We start from the raw sequence: 24218 nt of genomic DNA on the forward strand, positions 1-24218 counted from the left end.
TAGCTGGCTACAGAAAGAGTTTACAAGCTGTAATACTTGCCAAAGTGGGTGTTACTAAGTAATGACCATGCAGGATGCCCAAAATTATGCTTCAGGCCATTTTCGTTTGTTTTGTTATTTTGAAACTGTAAAAGATGGAAGTAAAAAAGTAATCTTTCTTAAAATATTACAGAAATGTGTCATCTTTAACTTTATGCCTTTTGGAAATCAGGTCATCTTTTACTCGCTTAGCTGTTCACAGTTCAGAAATTTTGACCAGGGGTGCCCAAACTTTTGCATGCCACTGTACCTATACCCCGAGGTACTTGTGCCTTGAAATACTCTGCCATGGCCTTGGCTTAAATTACCAAAAGGCAACGCCTCGCTCTTGCCCGAGTTGAGTTCTATCTAGAATCCCTTGGCCCACTTCCCAAGTTTATTTAGATCCTGTTGTAATGTTAGATATTCTTCTTCATAGTCCACTGCATCACCGAGTTTGGTGTCATCCGCACAGATATAACCACCGTAGCAACATTATATTCCAAATCGTCAAAGAAATGGCAAAGGACAATGGACCAAGCATCAATCTTCATGGCACACCACTGGTCACAGGCTTCCGATCCGAATATTATCCCGTCGGTACACCCCATCTGTCTCTTTCAAACAAGTTAATTGCGCTTACACTTGGTTCGATCACCCGTCATACCATGTGATTTAACCTTCCGAACCAACTTACTATGTGGGTACTTGTCGTGCCCCTGCAATCTGCTTCGATATCTTTCTAAATATGTCAATCAAATTTGTAAGGCACTATTTCCGAAGCACAAACCCATGCCGACGAATCCCGGATCAGTCCCTGCCTTTCCAAATGCCGGTAGTGACTGTCCCTCAGAATCCCCTCCAGTAACTTTCCCACAACTGATGTTCGGCTCAAACGACCTGCAACGTCAGGCTTCTCCGTGCAGCCCTTCTAAATTAAAGGCAATACATGAGCCACCCTCCAGCCTTCCCGGCCGGCACCCGTGGCTCAATATGATGCAGATATCACTGTCAAAGCCCCTGCATTTTGTTCCTCAGCTTCCTGCAATTTACTGGGATACACTTGATCACGCCCCGGGGTTTTTTCACCTTAACTTTCCTGATGATCGCCAGCATCTTCTGTATTGTGATGTAGATATCTTCCAATATATTACAATTTATTTCTCTTAATTGCTTAACTTCCACGATCTTCTCCGCAATTAATGCAGACGAGAAATATTGAACAGCTCGCCCATTCCCTTTGGCTCCACACATAGACGACCACATTTATTCTTAAGGAGACCAATCCGTTCCCCAGTTCCCCTTTAGTCATGATATATTCTATATTCTATACCTTCGGGTTTTCCTTGACATGGTCCACCAAGTCTATATCGTCCTCTTTTTGTTGTCTTGGTTTCCTCCTTAAATTGCTTGGATAAGAGAGTTTTAGGTAGAAGGAGGGATTGGACAAACTCGCATTGTTTTCTCCAAAGCCGCGGAGGCTGTGTGACGTGAGCGGCTTTAAGATGAGGGTGGGGACGTTCAGCGGAGATTATCGAAGTAAATTTTTAACACAGAGAATGGCCTCGAAGACGTTGCAAGGGGATCTGGTGGAAGCAGATGAAATACCGATGTTTGAGAATAATTTAGAAAGGCACATGAACTAGCAGGAAATGGAACTGAGTTAGTCACTTACACCAGATTGGATTAGTTCTGATTGGCATCATGGTCGACGCAGAAATAGTGTGTCGAAGGGACTATTCGTGTGCTCTCCTGTTCTATGTTCTGAGTGTCGAGGATTTTGACAGGAGATAAGGCCAATGAATAATCAGAGCCGAACAACAGATCACTGTGGGTCCTGACCGAAGTCACTCCCAAAATAACAAATGCATTGTTGGATATTGAATAGAATATTGAACAGTAGAGCACAAGAACAGGCCCTTCTGCCCACCATGTGTGTGCCGAGATTTATTGTAATTTAAACATCGCCTCTGCCAGCACATGATCAGTATCCGTCCATTCTAAAATCCCCTTGAACGACATTATCCTATCTGCTTCACCACTGTCCCTGCCATCCCAATCTGGGCGCCCACCAATCCCTGTGTAAAAATCTTGACCCGCACATCTTCTTTAAACTTATCCCTTTCTTCTTAAGCTGCATGCCCTCTGGTATCTGACGTTTCTACCCAGGGGAAAATATGTTGAATGTCTACCCCATGTATGTCTCTCATAATTTATTAAACTTCAATCTGTTCCGGCGAAAACAACCCAAGTTGTCCAACCTCTCATTATATCTCATTCCCTCGAATCAAAGAAACATCCTGGCAAACATCTCCTGCGCACTTTCCAGAGCTTCCATATCCTTATTGTAACGGGGTAATGAGATTCTTATTATTTTCAGTCTGGCGCCTAGTATATTTTTCACTGCCTCTATTGTCCTTTATCTCCCATAATAAATTCAGACACATGTTCCACAAAGATCGTCTATTTGTTTTGTATTCGACTGTTGTCGCCTGGATTTTCCATGTTTGACATTGTTCCTTTTTTTCTGAATTCCTTCTCGGATTCATCTATTCCCTTCTCTTCTTGTTTAGCATTGCTAGGTTGTGTAACACTGTAATCCCTGAGCATACTTCATATTTGTGAAATTAGTACATGCCTCCGCATTAAAACAGATATTCGCATATCAGGAGAAAAAAGTCTCGGCGAGTGACAAAGAAAAGTCCTTTGATCGCGTATCATTGCCACGTCCTCCTCTTATTTCTCTCACTCACTCATTTATTGTGTTATTGTAATTTCTGCATTTCTTCTTGAACAACTTCAGATTGCACTACATTCTCTGCACCATTCCACTGATTTTTGCTCTCGTTGCTGTATTTATTATTACGATTTATGCTGTTTAATCTGTGAGTTTAATGCGGACAAAGACATTTCCTGCACCATCGTGTATGTGACAGAAACCTGATTTGATCATCTAATCTAATCTACTCTAATCTAATCTACTCTAATCTAATCTAATCTAATCTAATCTAATCTAATCTAATCTAATCTAATCTAATCTAATCTAATCTAATCTAATTTCATCCAATCTCTTCTCATTTTATCAACAATGTCACAGTTCCAATGCAAAGTTCGTTGTTTACAGATTGCCCGCCTGCTTGTCCTGTTACGTCACTTCAAATGGAGTAAAGTGAAACCGCGGACGCTGTGAGAAGGCGGCCTATGGTACCAAGCCACCTATGGTACTGCTTTCAGCATATTTCTAGGGACTCGTTGTCATGATGAAAATGAAATCAGAACATGCTGAAAATTCAACAGGAGATGGTAAGAAACTCGAGTTAAGGTTTCAGGCCAAAGACACTTGCTCAGATGGTGCTGACGTGCTAAGTATTTCCAGCATTTTCTGTTTTCATTCCGGATTACAGCCAAGTGTAGTTCTTTATTTTCACACCAGAATTGACCATCATTATTCACATTTTGAGATTCCAATAGCGTCTTCAATGCTCATTTCTCAATTTAACATATTTGCTTTGAATGGAGTAATCCCCCTCCCCCCCCCCCCCCCCCCCCAACAAAAATGTAAGGAACACAAGAAGAATTAAACGGATCATCCAACCATTTTTATTTCTTGGTAGAGCTGTTGACAGAGTTTTGTTTCTGAGAATGAATTGACAGCGTATCAAAAAGAAATGGAAGTTGACTCCCGTGGCGAAGGTGTCATTGGGTGGTAAGCGGTCTGCAACATACGAGCCTGTGAGAGCAGTATTCAAACTGGCACTCTATGTTGACGAAGTACTGAGCACAACGTGCACCTATCGAGCCGTAATTAACTGCAGATCACAAAAAAAAAAAACAACTTCATGAATAAGTGGTTGGATCATATTATTCACAATTGCAGAACAAAGAACGGTTCTCAATCTCTTTGGCTTTCGATGTCCACATAAATCCTGGGGCTCAAAGGTCTCATCTTCCTCCTTTTAATCTAATGATTCTATGATGATTAAAGCGGGGACTGTAGAAAGGAATGCCAGTAGTTATACAGAGTTTTCAAGTCACATAGGTGAGAGCGACTGGGCTGTTGCATTAAATAAACTTGGTGCAACAGTCTAACGTGCAGGCATGGAAAGATGATTAGCTAATCAAAGGAGATGAGAATTAGGGACAAGCGTGTCAGTTCAGCATCGCAAACGCAATCAGAGATATACCACAGGAATAAGCGCTGGTCCCCAATTGACTTACAATGTACGTTCATGACCGAACAGGCAAGACTAGTGCGATCACTTTGGCTCACGGTGTAAATGTAGGTGTGGGAAAAGTGGGAAACACGTTGGAAGCAGTTCAGGGAGCGTTGCCTGCCTAAAAATCTGCAGAAGGACTGTGGTGCAGATGAGCCGGTACTTCACAGACCAACTACTTGCGAGTTCATCTTCCCCCATTGGACTGAGCTCGCTTCCGAGTCACCTCTTCAAAGAATCCTATCAGGCTTTGTGAAGGACATAACATGTCTTACAAGCCTGATAGGATTCTTTCAGGAGGTGACCAGGCAGATTGCTGAGGGTAGTGCAGTAGATGTGGTCTACATGGATTTAAGTAAGACGTTTGACAACGTTCACATTGTAGGCTTCTTTAGAAGGTCAGAGGGCATGGGATCCAGGGAGGCTTGGCCGTGTGGATTCAGATTTGGCTTGCCTCTAGAAAGCAGAGTGTTGTTGGGGAGGGAGTGCATTCAGATTGGAAGGCTGTGATGAGCGGCGTCCCACAATGATCGGTTCTGGGACCTCTGCTTTTCGTGATTTTTATTAATGACTTGGATGAGGGGGTGGAAGGGTGGGTTGGCAAGTTTGCAGACGACACAAAGATCGGTGGTGTTGTGGATAATGTGGACAACTATCACACATTTCAGAGGGATATTTATAGAATTCAGAGCTGGGCTGAGAAGTGGCAAATGGAGTTCAATCCGAAGTGTGTGTGAGGTTGTAAACTTTGGAAGGACAAATTCCAAGGCGGAGTACAAAGTTAATGGCAGGATTCTGGGTAGCGTGAGGGAGCAGAAAGATCTGGGGGTTCATATCTATAGATCACTGAAAGTTGCCTCACAGGTGGATAGGGTAGTTTAGAAAGCTTATGGGATGTTAGCTTTCATAAATCGTGGGATCGAGTTTAAGAGCCGCGAGGTAATGATGCAGCTCTACCAAACTCTGGTTAGACGAGACTTGGAGTATTTTGTCCGGTTCTGGTCGCCTCATTATAGGAAGGATGTGGAATCGTTGGAAAGGGTGCAGGGGAGATTTACCAGGATGCTGCCTGGTTTGAAGAGTATAGATTATGAGGAGAGACTTAGGGCTTTATTCTTTGGAGAGCAGCAGGATGAGGAGAGACATGATAGAGGTATACAAAATATTAAGAGGAATAGATCGAATAGACAGGCAGTGCCTCTTTCCCAGGGCACCAATGTTGAATACAAGAGGGCATAGTTTTTAAGTGATGGGTTGGACATTCAGGGTAGATATCAGAGGGAGGTTATTTTACGCAGAGAGTGGTTGGGGCATGGAATGCGCTGCCTGATGTGGTGGTGGAGGCAGGTTCATTGGTAAAATTCAAGAGATTGTTAGATAAGCATATGGAGGAATTTAAAATAGAGGGATATATGAGAGGAAGGGATTAGATAGTCAGGCGAGGTTTAAAGGTCGGCACAGCATTGTGGGCCGAAGGGTCTGTATTATGCTGTACTGTTCCATGGTTCTATGGTTCAAATGAAAATTGCCTGATTCATTTCCTCTTTGAAATTAGTTCTGATTTTGACCTCTGCCCTCTATAAGTTCCTGGCACTTTCATGTTGTAAGATGGGCCTCCTTGGTTCTATTCTTGTATGCCCACATCTCTGAACTCCTGCTCCCCTTTAGCGGTGCAGTGAAACGTCACTAAATGGTGGGCATCCTCCTCAAGTGTGAGGCAGAAAGTGGAACACAATAGGCACGGTAGCATAGTAGTTAGCATAATGCTTTACAGCGCCAGCGACCCGGTTTCAAATCCTGCCACTGTCTGTTGGATAGGTTAGTGAAGAATGCATACGGGATTCTTACTTTCGTCAGACCGGTCATAAAATCTAAGAACAGAGAGGTCTCAGTGCAAATTGAAATAAAGTTACTTCAACCACAGCTGGAGCTCTTGAGAGCCGGTCTGGTCATCACACACTTGAAAGGACGTGAGTGCACGGAATAATTCTGATGAGATTCACAAGAATGTTGCTGGATAGGAATATGTTAGTTCAGACGAAAGACTGGTTTTGTATTTCTTACAGAGGAGGAGACTGAGGGGAATCAGAGACAGACAGAATTTTGAGTGTCAGAATAGGTTAGGCAACCAGTAGAATGCTCTCCGCCGTACATCTGTAGAAATTCGAAAGAGTATTTGGTGACATACAAATCTCATCAAAGTTCTAATGAAGGGAAGCCACTGGCCTGTCTTCTTCGTGATTGCAACATTGTTTTGGGTCCCGGATAGAACCTCTGAGATATTAATACCCAGGAACTTGAAGCTGCCCACATTTTCCAAAGCTGACCCCTCAATCAAGACTGGTGTGTATTTCCCAACTTCCGCTCCCTGAAGTCCACAATCAATTCTTGGTCTTGCTCGTTGAGACGTTGAGCGTGAATGTATTATTGAGACATAACTCAACCAGCCGATCTACCACTCTCCTGCAGGGTTCTTCATCACCACCTGATGAGGAAGCCTACAGGAGCCAGCAACAGTGGTGTCATCAGACAAGAAGGGATGATCAGTTTGGTGAGACTGTATTCTAGACATCCCCAATGGTCAGGGGGAATTAGAAGACCAGATGTGTTGGGAGTTCGCAGATATATTAATAATTATTGGTAGTGTTAGTGGGAGATTTTATCTTTCCAGAAATTCAGTATGTCACCCACAGAACAAAGGGTTTAAATGGGATGGAATGAATTATGTCTGTTCAAGCAAGCTTCCTTAATCAGAATCAGAATCAGAATCGGAATACGGTTTCTTACCACTGACTTACGTCGTGAAATCTGTTTTGCAGCAGCAGTATAGTGCAAGATATGAAGACATCAAATTTACATTAAGTTACAGAAGTAAATAAATAGTGCAGAAGAGAAGTTACGAGTGTTCATGGGTTCATTAAGAGTTCAGAAATCGAATGGAGGAATGGAAGAAATTGTTCCTGAAACCACAAGAAGTGTGGTTCCTCAGGTTCCTGTACCTCCTCCCCGATGGAAGTAACGTGAAGAGGGCATGTTCCGGGTGGTGTGGGTCCCTAACATTGGATGCCGCCATCTTGAGGCATTGCCTCCTGAAGATGTCCTCGATGGTGGAGAGGGTTGGGCCTGAGATGGAGCTGGCTGTGTCCTCTTTTGATCCTGCATTTTGGGGCTTCCATACTCGACAGCGATTCAACCAGTCAGAATGCTCTTCATCCTACACCTGCAAAAAAATGCAAGTCTTTAGTGATGTACCAAATCTCTTCAAACTCCAAATGAACTAAAGCCTCTTGCGTGCCTTCTTCGTGATTCCATCAATGTGCTGGGCTCAGGATAGATCCTCCGAGATGTTGACATCTAAGCACTTGAAGCTGCTCACACTTTCCACCGCTGACCCCTCAATGTGGACAGGTGAGTTTTCTACGAATTCCCCTTACTGAAGTCCACAATCAATTCCTTGGTGTAGCTGACGTTGAATGCGAGGTTATTGTGGTTGCACCACTCAATCTGCAGATCCATCTCACTCATGTACACCTCCTCATTGCCGTTTGAGGTTCTGCCAACAACAGTAGTGTCATCTGTAAATTTATAGATCACATTTAAGCTATACCTAGCCACACAGTCGTGAGTATAGAGAGAGTTGAGCAGTGGACAAAGTACGCATCCTTGAGGCGCGCCTCTGTTGATAATCAGCGAGCAGGAGAAATTAATACCGATCTGCCCTGATTGCGATATCCCGTTAAGGAAGTCGAGGAACCATTTTCATAGGGAGACAAGGGGCATAGGTTTGAAGATTTTTGGTTAGTAATGAGGGGATGACGGTGTTAAACGCTGAGCTGTAATCGATACCCAACCTGATGTAGGTTTCGCTGTTGTCTAGGTCTAAATCTAGGTATAGAGGACCCAACTAGAGAAAGCGCAACACTGGACTTACTCTTTGGAAATGAGGTAGGCCAAGTGACGGTCAGTGGGGGAGCAATTTACGACCACTGACCATTAGTTTTGAAACACATGGAAAAAGATAAGGCTGGTCCACAATAAGAAGTGAAATATGGTCAGGTTCAATTTTGGAAGCATTCCGCGGGAATTTGCAGGGGTAGTTTGGGTGAGACTGTTTGCAGATAAAGGGACGTCTGGAAAGTGGGAGGCTTTTAAGAGTGAGATATCTGGAGATCAGGACAGCATGTTTCTGTTGGGGTGAAGGTCAAGTCTTCAAGTTTAGAAAACCTCGGTTGACCAGAGATATTCAGGCTCTGCTCAGGAGAAGAAATTAGACATACATATATGTCATATTCTGGACGAACCTAATTACTTGCCGAGTACAAGAAGAGTAGGAGTACACCAGACGAAAATCGGGAGGGCAAAAAGAGGAAATGAAAAGGATCTGCCAGCCAAGGTCAAGGGAATTCTAAAATATTCTGTAGGTATATTAAGGGTAATAGATTTGACAGGGAGAAATTAAGTCCTCTTACGGACGAGCATAGCTGTGCATTTGTGCAGCAACATGAGGTGGGTGAGATTTTTAATGAATAATTTTCATCAGTTTTTACTGCAGAGATCATGGAAGCGAAAGGATTGACCGAAATGGGTAGTGATATCTTGGACCATGTCCGAATTACCAAAGACGAGGTTTTGGTAACCTTAAACCAAATTAATGCAGAGACTTGGCTGTCACCAGGGCAGGAATGGATATTGAATATTCCTGGTTTTCAGTGTTTTTAAAGGGATGGGGGGGGCGACAAGAGAGGGAGGGGTGTCGATACTGGTCAGGGATGCTATTACATCCGCACAAAGGGTAGATAATGTCGAAGGATCATCTGTAGAGTCAGTATGGGTGGAAGTTAGGAACAAGAAAGGATCATTTACTGTACTGGGAGTTTTCTATCGGCCGCCGGTAGCAGCAGGGATACTGAGGAGTACATTGGGAGGCAGAGTTTGGAAAGAGGCAAGAATAACAGGGTGGTTATCATGGGAGACTTCAACTTCCCAAATATTGATTGGCACCTGCTTAGTTCCAAAGGTTCAGACGGTGCAGAGTTTGTTAAGTGTGTCCAGGACGGATTCTTATCACAGTATGTTGACAGGCCGACCACAGGGAATGTCATATTAGAGCTAGTATTAGGTAATGAACCGGGTTAAGTGACAGAACTCTCGGTGGGTGAGCATTTTGAGGACAGTGACTACCGCTCCATAACCTCTTGCATTGTCATGGGCAAGGATGGGAGCAAAGATGACGGGAAGATATATAATTAGTGAAAGGCAAATTATGAGGCTGTAAGCCTGGAACTTGAGAGTGTAAATTGGGATAACTTTTTTGAAGGGAAATATCCTATAGAGATGTGGTCGGTGTTCAGGGATCTCTTGCAAGATGTTAGGGATAAATTTGTCCCGGTGAGGCCGAGAAAGAATGGCAGTGTGAGGGAACCATGGGTAACAAGAGATGTGGAACAAATAGTTAGGAAGAAGATCGCCTCATGGTCGCCTCATGATAGGAAGGATTTGGAAGCGTTGGAGACGGTGCACAGGAGATTTACCAGGGTATGCTTGGATTGGAGAGTATGGATTATGAAGAGAGACTGAGGGAGCTGGGGCTCTACTGGTTGGAGAGAAGGAGGATGAGGGAAGACATAATAGAGATAAACAAAATATTAAAAGGAATAGATAGAGTGGACAGCCAGCGCCTCTTTCTCAGGGCACCAATGTTCAATATAAGAGAGCATGGCTTTAAGGTAATGGGTGGGAAGTTCAAGGAAGATATCAGAGGGAGGTTTTACACCTAGAGAGTGGTTGGTGCATGGAATGCGCTGCTTGGGGTGCGTTGGTCAAGTTCAAGAGATTGTTAGATAAGCATATGGAGGAATTTTAAATAGGGGAATATGTGGTAGGAAGGGGATAGATAGTCTTAGGCTTGGTTTAAAGTTCGGCACAACATGGTGGGCCGAAGGGCCTGTATTGTGCTGTATTGTTCTATGGTTGTATCGTTCCATGGTAATGTGCATAAATCTTTAGGGCCTGCATCCTCGAATCTTCTGGAAAACTGGAGAAGAAATTCTGTAGGCCTTTGCAGAGATACTTACATCATTTTTAGCCGCAGGTGTAGTTCCAGAAGACTTGAGGATGGCTAATGTTGTACCGTTATTTAAGAAGGGTAGCAAAGACAAGCAAGGAAACTGCAGACACTTGAGCCTGACATTAGTGGTGGTTAAATTACTGGAGGAGATTATAAGGGACAGGATCTACCAGCATGTGCAAAGAGAAGAACTGATTAGGGATAGTCAGCACGGCTCTGTATCTTGGAAATCGTATCCCAAAAATCTGTTGGAACTTTTGAAGAGGATTGATGAGAGAAGTGCTGTGGATTTTGTCTACATGGACTTTAGCATGACCAGTCTGGAAAGTCAGATCGCATGGGATCTCGGAAGAGCTGGCCAATTGGATTCATTACTGGCTTGATGGCAGGAAGCACAGTGTGATAGTAGAAGATTGTTTTTACAGACTGCAGGTCTGTTATTCGTGGCGTGCCTCACTGGTCAGTGCTGGGACCACTGTTGTTTGTTATTGAAGTAAACGATTTCGATGATATTGTACAAGGAATGATCAGTAAGTTTGCAGATGATATTAAAAGTGGGTGATATCATGGACAATGCAGAAGATCGCAAAAATTAAACGTGAATCTTGAACAGCTTGGTGAGTGGGACAAGGCATGCAACTGGCGTTCATTCCATATAAGAGCGAGGTGTTGAATTTTGATAAATCGAACCAGGGTAGAAATTTCAGACTGAGCGGCAGGGCCCTGCGGAGGTGTTGTAGAACACAGTGACCTTGGAGTGCAAGTAAATAGTTCCCTGAAACTGTCATCACAAGCAGGCAGTGTTGTGAAGGCGGCGTTTGGCATGCTGGCCTTCATCATTCAGGGAATTGAGTTTAAGAGCTGGGATGTTATATTGTAGTTGTACAAGGCGTTTGTTAGGCCGCACCTGGAGTATCCTGTGTAGTTTTGTTCGGGCTGATTTGCCAGAACTGGACGACCTGAGTTTCAAGAGACGTTGAGCATGTTCGCACTTTATTCCATGGAGCATAAGAGACTGAGGAGAGTCCTTATGGAGGTAGAGAAAATCATCATCAGGGGCATAGATGGGGTGGATAAACACAGGCGTTTTCCCAGGGAAAGAGAATAAAACATTAGATTAGATAATTTATCTTCAATATCCACATGTATGTCAAAACACACAGTGAAATGCATCTTTGCGTCGCGTGTTCTGGGGGCAGCCCGTAAGAGTCGCCATGCTTCCGGCGCCAACAGAGCATGCCCATAGCTTCCTACCCGTACGCCTTTGGAACGTGGAAGGAAACCGGAGCACCCGGAGGAAACCATGCAGACACAAGTAGAACGTATAAACTCCTTACAGATGGCGGCCGGAATTGAACCCGTGTCGCTGGCGCTGAATAGCTTTACACTAACTGCTACTCCACCGTGCCTACCCGAAAGAGGAGAAATATTCAAAGTGAGAGGAGAAAGATTTCATGGAAAACTGAGAGCAAACTTCTTCACAAAGACGGTTCGTCAGTGGATGGACCGAACTGCCAGAAGGTGTGCTCGAAGCAAGCACATTAAGAGCAGTTAAAAGACACTTGGATTGGTACATGGATTAGCAAGTTTCAGAGGAAAATGGAACAAACGTGGATGAACTCTACTAATTGGATGAGTGCCCTTGTCGGCATGAACGAGTTGGGTTGAAGGGCCTCTTTCCGTACTGTATTCCTCTCTGACCCTGTGACATAAATGGTGGAGTCCCGAAGAGTACTGACGAACAGGGGGACTTTGATTTACAAATATTTAAAGGTGGGCACAGGTCGATAGGTCATACAGGATGCGTGAGTTCTTAGCAGGGTCACAGAATATCGGACCATGTAAGGATCGTACAGTTTTACAAGGCGATGGATAGGTCAAGGCTGGAGCACAAAGATAACTTGAAACGCCATAGCATGCACGGCTATAGAAGAAGGAGATATAAAGAAAATACAAGTGCAGTTGAGTACTTGATTGTCGGCATGGACATGCTTGGCTGAAGGGCCTGTTACTGCGCTGTATGGGAATATACTAGAAACTGTAGGAAAGTTGATCAAAAGCAGCAACCTTAAATATGATACCTGGGGAAATGATTAATGAATATAGTGGAGGAGTGGTTCAGTGGAGGAGACAATGGAATGGGCCTCATTGACCCGTTCATCGAATGAGCCAGTTCAAAGCCATGCTGCTTGCGTTGAAAATACACGTTGTTCGTGTTTACATCCCTGTCATGAACTTCTCCGGCTTTGTTCTGCCCTGCTCTCTAAGTTGGCGTTGTGCTCATTCTGTATTTGGATGCTTCTTACTCAAACAGGCAAGGAAATGGGATACAGGCAAATTGCCTGTATTCCATTTCCAGATCAAATTAGTTGAAATTCTTCCGAAGCGTACCAGCAAATCCCACTTGTTTGGCAAGAATGTCGGACCGGTTCCAGTTCATCTTCCCGATTAGGTTCATACATCCTATGTACATTTTTAACAGAAGGGGATTGGAATGTCACCACCAACCCCGAAACCAACCCACAGTCACCATTGCAGACGTAAGATCAGTCCTGAGGATAGTGAACCCGCGGAGAGCTACTGACCCGAATAGTGTCCATGGCCGTGTCTTTACATCCTGCGCAAATTACTGACGGGTATTTACAGACATATTTATTCTGACGCTGTTTCAACCTGAGGTTCCCATCTGCATTATTAAGACCACTATAATACCGGTAGTTGAGAAGAAAAACATAGTAACGTGCCTTAATGACTACCGCCCGTTGGCTCTGACGGCCACCATCATTAAGTGCTTCGAGTGGCTGGTCATGGAACGCATGAACTCCAGCCGCCCATTAAACCCCGACCCACTGCAGTTCGCTATCCGGCGAAACAGGTTTACTGCGGACGCAATCTCCCTGGCCCAATAATCATGTCTGGAGCAATTGGTAGTAAATACACCTGTGTTAGACTGTTGTACATTAACTACATCTCCGTCTTCAATGTTACCATTCCAGACAAACTCATCTCCAAACTGCTAAACTTGGGACTCAGCACCTCACTTTTCAACTGGATCCTTGACTTACTGGCAGACAGACCGCAATTAGTGACGACAGGCAGCAAAATATCCACCACGATTATTCTCAACACTGACGCTCGACAAAACTACGTCCTTAGTCCCCTACTCTACGCCCTGTACGCACATGACTGGGCGCCCTATACGTCCATGACTGGGTAATTCCATGCACAGGTTTGCAAGTGACACCACCGTTGTAGGCCGTATCTCAAATCGGAGTACAGGAAGAAGACAGAAAACCTACTGACATGGTGTAATGACGACGACATTTCCTTCAATGTTATCAAAACAAAATAGCTGGTTATTGATTCAGGAAGGGGGTGTTGCAATGCTCCTCTTTACATCAGTGATGATAAGGTCGAGAGGCGTTAGAGTTTCAAGTTCTGAGGAAGTGCATCACAGCTCGGTATGGCAACTGCGCTGCTCATGACCGCAAGGAACTGCAGACAGTTGTGGACACAGCCCCGCACATTACGGAAGCCAGCTTTGCGTACATGGAGTCCATTAACACATCTCGCTGCCTCTGTAAATCAGCCAGCACAATGAAAGACACCACATCCCAGATATTCTCTCTTCTACCCCCTCCCCCCAAATGGCAACCTGAAAACACGTACCAACAGGCTCAAGGGCAGCTTCTACTATACTTTATAATACTATTAAATGGTTTGGTACAACGATTACATTGGTCCTTGAACTCATCATTTAACTCGTTTAGACCTTGCACCTTACTACCTCCCGGCACTGCACTTTCTCTCAACTGTAACATTTTATTCTGCATTCTGTTATTTTTTATCGTACTATCTCAATGCCTTTTTGCAATGAATTGATCTGCGTGGACTATATGAAAGACTAGTTTTTCACTCTACCTCAGTACATGCGACAACAGGAAATAAATTTACCAATTTACCACTCCGGTTTCTGCAGTCTCCATCTTTGCCCGAAACATTCTCAATGAGATAGAAATCTTAAAATTCCTTCCTGCACCAAATTACCATACATCTATACATCTGAATCATTCTCCATTTACTATACACGCCTGCACATGGCAGCAGGGAATGTGGAGGTTAAAAGCTTAATGTTCAGCTTTTTAGCCTGCTGCCTCACAGCCAGAAGTTGCCTCACTGGACGTCGTCTCTGTTTCTCATGTGTGACTTTATGACTTGCAAACTCTAATTGATTACCCTCCCACGTTAACATGCGAAGCAACCGTTCTGTGGCACGTTTGACACTGGCACCAAGGATGCGACAAACCATTCCGGTTTTGCGGCTCCCGCCGCAGAAGTCTTTCACCACGATTAAATTCCGGCTCTTTCTCCGCCTTCCTAATCCCCCGTACCAGCGGTCTATCCTGGAGCGGAGCCCTCATAGAGTCGTGATCTTTGCTTTGGCTGCAGTCCTCCGATGAATACCACCCCATGGTTTTACGGTATTATTTTGAGACTTTGAATGGGTCTGTGCTGACTCTTTCCCGACACGTTGCTTATGCTTTCAGCTCTGTTTCCTTTTACCACATCATTGGCCTGAGATTCAGGATGATCTGCAGTGTTTTCTGTTTACGAGTTCTCCCCGTGTCTGAGTTACGTCACGAAAATTTAAATTGTTTTGAGTTCCTCTTTCATTGTGACCAGTGACATCACTCTGGTCTTCTGAAACCTTGTACATGTTTGAGCGTGAATCGACTGCTTTATTATAGGCATACCACAGTGCAACGTATGAACAGGATCTTTCCCCCACCGAGGTTCGTGGAGATTCATACAGCATAGAAAAAAGTCATTCGTCCCAACCTGTACACGTCGTTCAACATGCCTTTTTAACATATCCCATCTCCCTGCGTTTGGCCCTTATTCTTGGATAACTTTCCGAACCACTTTCCTTTCTAAATATATTTCGAACGTTATATCATGATGGTTCTGCCACTTTTGGCAGCTCGTTCCATTCTTCTACCACCCTCAGTGTGAAAAACATTCCCCGGCTCCCCTTTCACTCTTTCTCACCTCATCTTATGCCGATGTCCTGCATCTAGTTTTAGATTCCCCTACCCTGGGGAAATGATTGTGCCGATCTACCATATCTATGTCCCTTAGGATTTTGTAAACCTCACCGAGGTCACCCACCAGACTCCATCGCTCCATGGCAAATAGTCGCGGCCTATCCAATCTCTCCTTTTCGGAACACTCTCCAGCTTAATCTATCCTACCTTAGTATGGAGAAAAGAACTGCACACAATATTGAGAATGCGATCTAACCAACATTTTGCACAGGTAGAACATGACGTCCCAACTCTTGTACGCAACGCCACGGTCGTGAACACAAGCAGGACATATCTCTTCTTCACCATCCTGTCTACATGTTAACCACATTCATTGAACTATGTCCGTACCCAGAGACGTTTCCATTCAACAACCCTCCCCAGAGCCCAGCCATTCATTGTGTATTCCGTCCTTGTCTTGCTTCCCAATCTGCAATACCTCTTATTTGTCTGTGTTAAAATCCAGTCGCTATTCCTTTGCTTAATTTCCCAGCTGATGAATATCTAATTGGAACAACAACCTTCTTCAACATCCATTCTATCGCCAATTTTCGTGTCATATTCAAACCAATGGAACCTCTTCCATGCAGATCGTGATGCCTTGCTGCGCTTATCTCATTTTCCCGCATAAGGCTTGGATACCCCTGCGGCTTTCTTGGCCAGGTACCCACCAGAACGCCCTATGAGCGTTGCAATGACTTTGACAGTTTTAGTGACTCCGAGATATTCTGTAATTCTGATGTATTTTATCTGCTTAGCTGCTTTACTGCACTGATCCATACATGGGCAAGATGCTCAATGCTTGTTTCAGTGGCTTTTAGAGTGCGAGGTTTGAAATCATAGAATAGTTCAGAACAGAAACAAGCTCTCTTCTGACCAATTCTTCCTTGCCGACCGTCGTGCCGAACTGAGCGTATCACATTTGTCCGAATTCGGCCCATCCTTCTCCACTATTTTTTTAACCAAGCATTTGTTCAAATATATTTTAAACGTTGCAATATTATCTCCCCCACCCACACACACACACGCCTCGCCTAGATTTTTCCAAATATTCACCGCTCTTGATGTGAAAATTTGCCGCTTAAAGATGTGCTTTAAATATCTCCATGCTCACATCAAACCTGTACCCTCCAGGTTTCGATTGCCCTGTTCTGGGAAAAGCAGATTATGATTCACTGTTCTATCTCTGCCCCATATAATTTTAAGTTCTTTCAGATCACCCTATATGCTCTAATGGAATAAACTCTGCCGATCCGATCTTTCTTTAGAAATGCAGCCCTCCATCACAGCTGAATCTGTTCTGAACTCCATTGCGACCTCCTTCCTGCGGTGTGACGACAGCAACGATATACGATCTTCAAATATTGCTATAACTAATCTTTTGTACAGAGGAGTTAAATTATTTGTGTGATTGTTGAGAGTTTTCCAGCGATAAGCTCTGTAGGCGATAATTTCCAGTCTGATTCTGGCAAGTAAATTAACTGGGTCGTTGAACCGTAGATCAATGCAGCACAATGCAGAATCCTCAGTGGGACCGAGAGATGAAGCTGAAGAGGTGGAAACGAATGGGCATCAGGAACACACGGCGTATCCGTGGTACACAATAGAAGTACTGATACGGTGAAGTCAAGACGGAATGAAATCCGTAGAATGTCCAGCAGGGACAGGTTGACAGATGAACGCCAGGGAATGCAGGGAAAGGATGGCAGTCGGGAGCACTGGAAGAGCAGAGAGAGGAATATTACACGAACATAGCAATGTGGAAAAGGTCAACTATGACAGCACGGGTTCCCAATGGAGCAGACTGTGTCCACGGTGCTTCGGGTATGTGGGAGAAGGAGTCCGGCGAGGTGCAGCGGGGCCACGAATTACTCACGTCCTCTCAGCGCTGAGTACATTTTGCAATTTGAAGGGACGATTAACCACTTTCCTCAGCTGTTGCCTGAACGTCTCTGTTACGGCTTAAAGAGCGGTGTTGATGCAGCAGCTCAGGAGCTGCAGCATGTAAGCCCAGTTTTGGCACAGAATCTGGTAGACGTACAAACGCGGACAAGTCGAAATGCAGCCGGGCCCACATCAGAATAAACCGTAAACGGTGCCGCCAACAGGATGAAATTCACGGAGATAACAAACAGTAAAATGAGGGATTTCCTGCGGTTCTCCATTTCCGGCCCTCTGGGAAACTCCCCACTGCTGGGACACCGGAGTCTCCTGCGGGATCTGCTCGCCACTAGAACATATAGGCTGGTCAAGACATTGAGCAGGAGAATGAGGACAAATGGGACCACGGGTGTGAGGAGGTAATGAAGGAGGTCAATTGCTGGCCAGACAGATAAAGACAAAAAAACTAATTCGTGGACGGCAAAGCAAGTGTGCATTAAACTGGGAATAAGTTTCCGACAGACTAAAATTCCAGAAAATGTTGTTGAAACAGCTCAGCACATTCACTGTCCCCAGAACCACAGCCGCCTTTCTCCCAATGCAATATTTAGTTTTCTGCTTCTTGCAACAAATGGCCACAAATGGATCAAAGGTGAAAGTGAGGGTGAACCATACAGAACAGTCGGTGGTTGCATCAAGCAGGATGGCGTGGACTTTACACACGGGATGGACCATAGGAAACGGATCAGTCCCTCTTAAACTATCGGGATCTACCTCAATATCAGGTCCAGGATAACGTCCAGTAGATCCAGGTAGTGAGTGACACCTTAGGAGAGACCACACTTTCCCCGGGACAGGACCACAATCGTTAACAAATTCACTGTGAAAAGTGGAAATAAACAGAGGTCATAAACATCAGGATAGAAATGTTCTATGAAAATGCAATTATAATAGACACGTATTTTGATGTGTAGAGATATTGATAAAGTGTTGTAGATGGGAAAGATATTATCCGCAACGAATCCCGGTGGAATCAAACAGTAAATACAAATTAATGTAATATTTGGGATCCAATACCACAGGAGAAGCAGCAGTTGACAGGTCAGATAACAGCCTCTGATGATTGGGCAAGTGTTTACTTGCTGAAGAGAAATGGAGCTGAACGAGTTATCAAAGATTAACTTCGCAAGTGCTGAGCTTCCGTCGAATACGTTTCACTGCTATTGGCCATTTAGAATCAGCGCAAGTTCTTGCACGTAATTATTATCCAATCAGCGCAGGTTTTCAGTTGGATCCACAGTCCAATGTCCTCACGCCGTGACGGATTCACTCCGAGAGATAAAGATTACAACATTAACACGTTATGATCTTTCCGCACCACCTTTCGCGTCAAACAATATTTCGGCCATTCAGAGGAGAGGAATCTAATTTAACATTCACACCGATCCACAAAGTGATATGATTGAACTAACTCAAAATGAGGAGAAAGTCATAGATTCTCTGGAATTTTGCAAATGGGGAATTTGACGTCTGCAGACTGAGTCCTGTCGCGGAGAGACAATAAGTTCGGCGGAAAGCTGTACCTACAGCATTTCAAAGAACCTGTGCATACAGCGAGGGTTGGACGGTTGATGCCAAACATTTCAAGAAGACAAAACAGGTCCGCAAATAAATTAACGAAAATCCCGTGATCTTGCGATAGGTCAGAGGACTCAAACCAGGAAGCATTCATAAACCGACCGATATCACATTCATTTCCAAGCAACTGTAATGTTTCGTCCAATTCTCGGCGCTACGCCGGAAAGGAATGAAAGACTCGGAGAGACCATAGGCAGATTTCCTGCAGTGGACCTAATGATAGGAATACTGAGATAGAATAAAGGCGCTCAGTTTTCTTTCCTTCTGCTTAAGCGATCTAGGAAGAAAATGATGCAGAGAGTGTAAGTAAAGTGATTTAGCCTCCGTGGTTGAAGGCTAGAAACTCAGGTATAACTTTAAACTGAATTCAGAAGGTATGAGTATAACCATCTTTGAAGACGAGATGGTGACATTTGAAAATGCAACCTGATGGGGCGGTTGAAGAAAATGTAATTGCAGACGCAAAATGGACCTGAAGAATCAGGATATGGGGAACGGCACTAAAATGGAATTCATTGGATGTCTTTTCAAGGTAGTCGGGTAAAATTCGCTTGGACGAATAAACTTACCCAATGTTACATTATTCTATGTGTCACTGATATTCCCTGTCTGCAATGCATCAACTTCTGATCAAGATGTCAGCACAGACAATATCGAAAATGACGTCCATCAAATTAAACAGACGCGTATCGAAGAATTACAAAGAGGAGGAAAGCAGAGTGTATTGTAAGTTAGCTGTTTAAAACGGGTGGCAGGTGTGCAGAAAGACATCTAAGCCTAGGCATAAGAACACTGTTGTTTTGGTTACATCCCAAATGCCAGCGGCAGTGTCATGCACGACATCGATTAGAATTCCAAAAAGGTAGAAAGCAGCTATGGTTGTAAGGCCGTGTGGCTCTACTCCAACAAAAGAGACTACAACCTATTTCATTTATTTCACCGACAGAATTCTGAAATCTGTTGATAAACGGCGATGAAGAGAGGAACGGTCTCCAGGGAGTCGGAGACTCCGTGGTGAAATAGACAGATGAAGACGATGCTGCTTAACACAAAACATGAAATGAAATTTTAAGGCATGACAACCAAATGGTTCAATATTAAAGATGGACGCAAGATCTGAGACACTGAGGATAGGGGGATATCACACAGATACTTCAAGGCGCGCAGAAAAGCCAAAAGGTTGTTAAATTTCTCATAATTCAACACAAAATGTTCACTTTGTGAGGGACTTGTTCCGCTACACCGGTGACAAAGCAAAGGTTAACTGACTGGTTTGGTGTGCATTTCTGCTCAACCCACAAGCATGAAGCAAAACCCTTTCCTCTCTGGCTTTAATTCTCTTCTTGGCTGCTCATCCGGAACATTACAGACCTCTGACTCAGGAACTTCAGAACCTGATTTACTGTTCCAGTTTATAACGCCTCTAAATCCATATTCTGCTTCCTTTGCAATCCATCTCTATCTCCTTTCAGCCTTTCACAACCATCGTTATTTCTGCCAAGCACCCTGTTGCAGATGTTTCCACCCTCCGGCTCCGTTATATTTGTTGCCTGTCCATATTATTCCAAACCTGATTCCAGTTTAATCATCTGTAACAACAACCCTGTTGTTGTCTCCCAGTGCAATCTATCACAGTTAGCAGTTCAGGATGTTTAATTGTCTGTCAGATTTTTCTCTTGTGTTTTTTGGGGGGAGGGGTTTAGTAATGTCTGAATCATTACGATTATAAATAGGGACATCCAGTGACAGAAACTAGCGATGATGCATTATATTTTATAAATAATTTTTGAACCTTAATCTGAATATTGAATCCTGTTTCCAAGATGCAGAGAAAATGGGGAGGAGTGTGACCAGAGTGGGACCAAGGGTCGAGAACAAAACTTCTTGGACAGGATGCGAAAAAAAAACTTCAATGAAATTTAATGAAGAGTTCCAAACCACGAAATGTATTGGCGAATTTATTAATATTGATATTTAAACCAATGATGATTAAAAAGCACACACCAGAAGTAAGGCGCGAATAATCGCAATAAGACGGCTCTTTCTGCAAGAAGACTGATTATTAACCCTCTATATTTAACTTCCTTTGTAATTTCATTCTGCAACAGCTTGAGAGCGAGAATAGGAATAAAACATTGAGAAAAAGAAATTGAAAACCTGTCAAGCTGCGCGATGAAAGGGATAGGGAGTAGGTCTCATACGGAGAGGCCGAACCATTCATGCATCCGCCCATAAGTCGGCAAGTACGAAAATTAAGTTTTGCGCACCTAGCACCAAACTAAACCCTAAAGGCAGAAGCGACGGTTTCTCGAGACGTTCAGAGATTTAACGATCAGAAAAATCCTGTTTGGAGACATGGAAGGCATGCGCGAGAGTTTGAGCAGCAAATGGGCGGTGGTTCTGAGGAACGACCCTGTTTTTAGCTGGAAGGAGGAAGGGGATACTTGCGGGTTGGAAAAGGCAACAATGTACAGATAGTCATCGGAATGACTGAGAATCGGAAGTATTCGGATGTGGAAATCAAATTCATGTGAAACAGTCATGTCCAGCAGATATTTTTGTTTCGTGAATGGAATGGTGGGTGGGAAATAGTGTTTCTGAAAGCAATCTGAAGGAACCTGTGCAGTATAAAAGCTCATACATTGCAGTTTTGATGGCTGCATATGGAGAGTTCCCAGAGGCGCCGACAGCAGCAATGGTGGCTGTGTGATTTACAACAATGCAATGAGCAAAGGTTTGCTAAATCGATACCTGGGGTGAACGATGTACCAGGAACAGTAGCATCACATTGGATGTGAGGTTTGAATGAGAAGGAATAAACGAGAAGGAAGTTAAATATCATTTTCATAATTAGCCGCTGGATAAAGAGATTTAACAGGAACAACGATAATAGCGAGGACGGGGTAGTAATTCACTTGAATCGTCACAAGTGCATGTGTATTTTGGACATCTAACGTAATCCACTCATAATCTGCAAAAATAAATTGAACCAGCTGGAAAGCATTCTTCCCAATCCCTGTTGCATTCCGCGCTCCTGCTCCAAGATTCCGATGCATCACTGTGTCGGAAGTCTGATCTCTCTTCTCTCTCTCTGTAGTGCAACTGATCCCTGTCAGTTTTGGAGCAGCTTCTCTCACTAAACCTGCGAGAACTCGTCGAAAGCGAAGCTCATTAATCGTAGAGGGAAGCTCACTTTGATACAATGTCTCCATGGAAAAGACGTTAGTTATATTGGATGAAATGACACATGCAGTTAACTCTTTATTTGCGGACTGCCGGAGCAACATGACTGGGAAAATGACAGCAGAATTGATGGAGGCGGATTTTTCTACAAAGTTCACAGAACTAGAGAGGTCAGTGATGCAATTGTTCAAGTATGTCCAATAAATGTGTGGTCATTGATGAAGGAGAACGATAGGAGAATTAGTGCTCATCTGAATCGACGTGTCGGTTTTAGCGCATTAACAACATGAGATTTGTGGAACAGTAAGTATCAGAATGTAATAAAAGGGATATATTTACAATTTTTGTGAGCTCAGTGATCAAAAGGACAAGAGATTGCAGCACAAGGGCACTCATTCTTTGGCAGCAAATGGTCTTTGCTGGAGTGCCGGGGTCAGTAAGAAAGAATATCCAATCTTTCAACAGAGGAAAGTCGTGAGTGCACCTGGATATTCAGTGAGGAGACACTATAAACTCAGGCAACACGACATGCATCAAATGAGTAACTGGTAAAATACCGACTGTAGGAGGGTAACAGATGAAGTAGCAAATTAGGTGACATAGAAAAAGCGTTGGGCGTCAGAGATAAAGCAGGATGGGACCTACAGAAAGACCGAGGTAAATGATGTGGGAAGATAGCCAAATACAGCACAATAAAAAGCCATTGATCAACCAGAGGATGCATTTATAATGTAGCATCAGTGGAAGAAAACTATTGGTAGAAGAGAATACTCGGATCCAGGACTTCGCTTTCCCTCTCTGGTAGCAGGGTCAAGGAAGTCAGAGAAAGGCAGCAGGGCATTCTGAAAGGGAAGAATAAATGGATAGAGATACTAATGGTCCTGATGGCATGGGGTAAAATAGGGAGGAATTCCTGCAACATGAATTGAGATATCGAGTTTGCAATATTAGTAGAATTGGCAATATTCCGATATTGGTAGAACATAGATCATAGAACAGTATAGCACAGGAACAGGCCCTTCCGCCCACGATGTTGTGCCGAACTCATGAAACTAGTATTCAGACGCCTAATTAAACCATTCCCTTCTGTCTGCCCAGTCCACGTGTTCTCTGTGTATTCATGTGCCCAGTCTTAGAGCCTCTGAAACGCTTCTGTCATCTATCCCTCCACCTCTACTCCTGGCAGTGCATTCCAGGTACTCACCACTCCTTTTGTAAAAAGCCTGCCAGGTGAACTTATCACCTCTCACCTGAAATGAATGACCTCTAGCATTAGGCATTTAGACCCTGAGAAAAATACACCAGATGTCTACTCTCCCCATGCCTCTCATAATCTCGGATATCAGGTCTCCCCTCAGCCTCCGCCGCTCCAGAGAAAACGACGCAAGTTTGTCCAAGTTCTCCTTATAGCCCGTGCCCTCTAATACGGGCAGCTCCCTCTCCAAAGCCTCCACATCCTTCATATAATGAGGCGACCAGAATTGAATGCAACACTGTAGTTGTTGTCTTACCAGAATTTTATAAAGCTGCAACATAATATCCTGACTCTTGAACTCAAAACCTCGACCAATAACTGCAAGCTTCTCATTCGCCTTCTTCACTACCCTATCCAATTGTGCAGGTAGTTTCATGGAGCTATGGACTTGGACCCCAAGATCCCTCTATAAATCAACACTGTTAAGGATCCTGCCATTAACTGTGTACCCTCCCTTCACATGTGATCTTCCAAACTGCAACAGTTAACCCTTGTCCGTATCAAACGCCATATGCAATTTCTGCAACCATATCTGCAACTGATATATATCACGCTGTATCCTTTTAGACATCTTCTACTCTATCCCCCAACGACACCAATCTCTGTATCGTCAGCGAAAGTACTAACCCACCCATCTACGTTTTCATCCAAGTCATATGACAAAAATCAGAGGTCCAATACGGATCCCTACTGAACACCTCTAGTCACAGGCCTCCATCTGGAAGAATTCCCATTGGTCACTACCCGCTGTCTTCTATGGGCAAGCCAATTCTAAATCCAAACGGCAAAGTTACTGTGGATCTCATGCATCTTAATGTTAAGGATGCGCCTACCACGAGGGACATGGGCAAACGTCTTACGAAGATCTATGTACACAG

Source organism: Pristis pectinata, chromosome 38, assembly GCF_009764475.1.
Source record: "Pristis pectinata isolate sPriPec2 chromosome 38, sPriPec2.1.pri, whole genome shotgun sequence".
Taxonomy (NCBI): domain Eukaryota; kingdom Metazoa; phylum Chordata; class Chondrichthyes; order Rhinopristiformes; family Pristidae; genus Pristis; species Pristis pectinata.